At 52.0% G+C, this 4,661-nt stretch overlaps 1 non-coding gene across 1 annotated transcript; it reads left to right on the top strand.

The window, feature by feature from the left end:
* The first annotated feature begins 3,133 nt into the window (after positions 1–3,133).
* Positions 3,134–3,236, top strand: LOC121044631 (U6 spliceosomal RNA). Its single transcript, XR_005797396.1, has one exon. It is a non-coding gene; the product is annotated as a U6 spliceosomal RNA (small nuclear RNA).
* Positions 3,237–4,661: the final 1,425 nt, after the last annotated feature.

Here is a 4,661-nt window from a genome sequence, read left to right as displayed (position 1 = left end):
CTTTCTTGTAACAGGCTGGGAGCGTAGTAGGTTTTTGATGAATAGGCACTGGTTAGACATTATTAAGAGTTGATCCAAAACACGTATCAGATTGGAACAGCTCCCACCTTTAGCATCTCCGCTGACAACTGGCCACCCAGAGGCCAGTCCCCCAAATCTCTTGCCAGGAATTCAAGATCCCTTGCAAAGTAAGTCACAGCTGACAGCCGTGTGGCCCTCCCCAACCGCCCCCCTCCACTGGGTCTCTTGGGTTCTTACCCCGTATCTAGGCACGCTCAAGATTGCCCTTCACCCACAGCTGCCTTCTCTGCTTTCCGTGCCTTTGCTCCACTCCGTGTGGCCGCTTCTGCCTTGACCGTCCTTGTTTTCAGCTTCTCTGTTGGGAAAATTGTCTCCCAGGCTTCAGAGCTGAGGCTCAACCCACATCTTGTATGTAGTGTCCCTTTAACCCACCCGCCCCATACCCACCTGCTGAAACAAAATTAATTGTTTCTTCTTAAGCTTTCCATAACCCTGGGCATGGCCAGGGAATGTGTCTCATTGGTAAGTGGAGACTTGCCGAGAATTTTTTTTGCAGGATAGGAACAGTAAGGTGGAACAGAGGGCTGCCTGGGGAGTGCTGGAGGCTGAGGGGGAAGAGGAGAGCAGGGTCTCTAGGAGGGCAGAGCAGAAGCGCCCGCCCCGCTGCTCTGCACGATAACAGATCCATGAACGCTGGACTCATCGGGTTGACCTTGGCCGGGGAGGCAGGGAAGGCAGCGATGCCCGTAAGCTCACATGGAGAGAGAGCCGGTGCCATGGGCTGGCTCCCGCCCTGCCTTCACTGGTCTCAAAGGAAAGGCAGTTCTGGGCTGTGAGGCAGTTGCCATGGCAACCGGCCCAATCCGGGGCTCTGGGGGTAGAGTTCCACCCCCCCCCCCCCACCCGGGTCGGTCAGGCCAGTGCAATTCATAAAGCTGCCTGTCAGTTTTGGTGCTGAGCCCCCTGGCTGAATGAGTCCGCAGGCTGGAGAGACCGTCCTCTGCCACGTCAGAAGGCCCACAGCTCTGCAGTGTCGGTGGCAGCTGAGGCCACATTCCCTGCCACTGGGTCTGGCCAGGTGGAGACCGAGACTGCCTTCTGGGGCTCGGCTGGACCGCCGCGCCCTGCGTGTGACCAGGTCGAGTGGAATCCTCGCTGCCTCGTCGTCTGGGTGCCGGCGCCGAGGGCCGGGCCCGGACTTGGGGTTGACCTGTGAGTGGCGAGGGCTGCAGGCAGCGTGTGCCCCGCCCTGTCTCTCCTCCTCCGTCTCCGCGCGAATGGTGGCACATGCCAGACTCTGCAGCTGTGAAGGAGCTCCGTCCCTGTGGGGCCTCTCTGGGCCTCAGCTCCAGCAGGGCGGCAGGGACGAGCACAGCCAGTGCGAAGGGCAAGGGGCCGCCAGGGGACACTGGGGCAGGAGGGACCCTGGAGCTGTGATCAGTCTGAGCCAACGGGGATTGAGTGTCAGGACAGGCACACGTTTTTAGACAGTCCAGTCACCTGGGCATGATTCGCTTAGAAGTCTGGATCAATTATCTATTGCCATGTAACAAATTGCCCCAAACCTAGTGTGTGAGAGCACCAAACACTTGTCTCGCAGTTCGTGTGGCCATGGCCCTGGGAACGGCTCGGATGGGCGGGACTGGCTCAGGGTCGCTCACAAGACTGTCAGCGTCTCGAGGCTCAAACCCACTCTTGTGCTTGTGAACAGGCCTCGGGTCCCACTGGCCACTCACCGGAGACAGCAGTTTTTTGCCGCATGGGCGTCCCCATTCTGTTGCTCACAACACGGTAGCTTCTGGAGCGAGCTTCCGAGGGCGGGGGGTGTGCAAGATGGAGGGTGGACGCCAGTCTCTTTATAACTTTATCTCCAGAGAGACATCCCATCACTTCTCCACGTTAGATTCATCCAAAGCAGATCAGCCCTGCCCAGACTCGCGGGGAGGGATTCCACAGAGGCGAGAGCGACAGGAGATAGGCATCATGGGGGCTCCCCACACACCAGCCGTTGAGCAATGATCGTGCTCCAGTCAAGCTGCTGAATTTTGAGGACACGGGAGGAGTCAGAAAATCATCCAGGAAGAACGTAGTCCTTGAGTGGAGACTTGGGGGCGGTGCAACTATAATTGGGCACAGAGGACCGGTGAATCATTATTGCCCGAATAAATGGGCAGTTACGCAGCTCCACCTTTGACCAACCTCTACCTGAAAACCTCTGCATTTTGCACCACAGGGGGTTGATGCATAGGGTGTGTCTGTGGAATAAACTGTCCTTGCTTTGAAGCTCTGTGACCACAGTAGCACATCTCATGGCCACGTGCTTGCCCCATGGTGAGCCCCAGGGACCCCGACCCCACCTCCTTGCAGCTTCCCCCAAGCACCAGGCTTCAGAGCACAAGCAAACTGCATACAGGGCCAGTCTGCACTTGGCCCAGAGCCCTGCCCTCAAAGTGTTGGTCTTCCTACAGCTGTGTTCCGATGGGGTCATGTCCATCATCAGCCTGCACGCAGAGCTGCGTATGCCAGGGTGTCCACAGGAAGGGGACAGGTGGTAAAACTCCTCGGACTTACCTGCCTCTGGACGGAATCTTCAGCCCGGCTTCGCGGGAGGCCGTGGAGGGTGGTGCCGAATTGCAACAATCCAAATAGACTCGGGGTGTGGTCACTGAGAGTGTGGGCCGTGGTTCCCCAGAGACCTGACTGCACCCCACCCCACCGCCAACTAGCGCGGGCTTGCCCTCTGTCCTCAGCGCGCATATGCTCTTTTGCAATGGCAGGACTAGGCAGCCCCAAGGTCTCGCAGGGACGACCCGCGGGTGCCAGGTTCCAGAAGCGCAGCAGACACTCAGATACTGCCATCCCTTCTTCCTCAACGAGAGGACCAGGTTTCAGATCCAGTTTTGATTCTGTTCTTTTACTTCCAGGTCCTTTCCTGATACTAGAACACAGCTAGAAGTAAAGGGGCATCTTAAGTGTTTTATCGTCTCACTTTCCCACATTTCCCACGGATCCCACGTGGTACATGGTTTGCTCACTGCACCCAAAGCCAGTTGTAGGGGACGAACAAACCTTTGGTCTCCCGATTTGTGAAGTGTTTTAAAGAATTAGTCTGGTGCTCGCTTCGGCAGCACATACACTAAAATTGGAATCACACAGCGATTAGCACGGCCCTGCCCAAGGATGACCTGAAAATTTGTGCATCATTCCTTATTTATTTATTTGAGAGAGAGAGAGAGAGAGAGAAAATCTTAAGCCAGTTTCATGTCCAGTGTGGAGCCCCCCCCCCCCCCCGAGAGCAGGGCTCAATCTCACAACCATGAGATCATGATCTCAGCCAAAATCAAGACTCAGTGCTCAACCGACTGAGCCACCCAGGTGCCCCAAGCATTCCATGTTGTCAAAGAAGACCTACAGACGCCTAACATATATGAAAAGGTGCTCAGCATCACTCATCATCAGGGAAATGCAAATCACAACTACAAGGAGATATCACTCTACACCTGTTAGAATGGCTAAAATCAACAACACAAGAAACAGCAGGTGTTGGCAAGGATGTGGAGAAAGGGGAACCCTCTTGCAGCCTTTGTGGGAATGCAAACTGGTGCAGCCACCTTGGCAAAAAGTGTGGAGGTTCCTCAAAAAGTTAAAAATAGAACTATCCTATAATCCAGCAATTGCACTACTGGGTATTTACCCAAAGAATACCAAAATACTAATTCAAATAGATCATATGTACCCCAATGTTTATAGCAGGATTATTTACAATAGCCAAATTATGGAAAAAGCCCAAGCGCCCATCAATTGATGAATGGGTAAAGAAGATATGATATCTATGTACGATGGAATATTACTCAGCCATAAAGAAGAATGAAATCTTGCCATTTGCAATGATGTGGATGGAGACAGAGTATATTATGCTAAGCAAAAAAAGTCAGAGAAAGACAAATACCATATAATTTCACTCACACGTGGAATTTAAGAAACAAATGAGTAAAGGGAAAAAAGAGAGGCAGACCAAGAAACAGACTCTTAACTATAGAGAACAATCTGATGGTTACCAGAGTGGGGAGGGGTGGGGATGGGCTACACGGGTGCGGGGATTAGGGAGCCCACTTGCCATAAAGAGCACCGGATGATGGATGGAAAGTGTAAAATCACAATATTGTATACCTGAAACTGATACTCCACTGTGTGTTTCACTAACCGGAATTTAAATAAAAACTTAAAAAAAAATTAGTCTGAACAATGAGGCCATTCTGTTGTTCTGTTCTGTTTCTACCTATTATGAAACACATCTTCGGTGACATTCTAAAATTTTGCTTACCCCAGTTCATTTGGGGGGAGTATTGTGTTTGTTTTAGCATCAGCTGAGAAGCAGCTATCCTGCTTGTGGTTTATGTGTGTTATAGAGAAAACCACCAAGCATTTCAGCTTGACCAGACTTTTGCAAAATATTCTTGGGAAAACCTGTGTCTTACACATGTGATCACAGTCCTTTACCTGAGCGAGGGGGTCTTTCGATCTGGAAGATCTTCTTTTGAATTGTATTAAGTATGTAATAAAATGATTGTGAATAGATCAGCACTAATTTAATCGGGCCATCAACTCAAATGCCTTCAGTGCACAGAGGGCAGCAGGAA

The sequence above is a fragment of the Herpailurus yagouaroundi genome, unplaced genomic scaffold, assembly GCF_014898765.1.
Source record: "Herpailurus yagouaroundi ecotype Mexico unplaced genomic scaffold, PumYag 188, whole genome shotgun sequence".
Lineage (NCBI taxonomy): Eukaryota > Metazoa > Chordata > Mammalia > Carnivora > Felidae > Herpailurus > Herpailurus yagouaroundi.
This window is presented reverse-complemented; position numbering and strand designations above follow the sequence as displayed.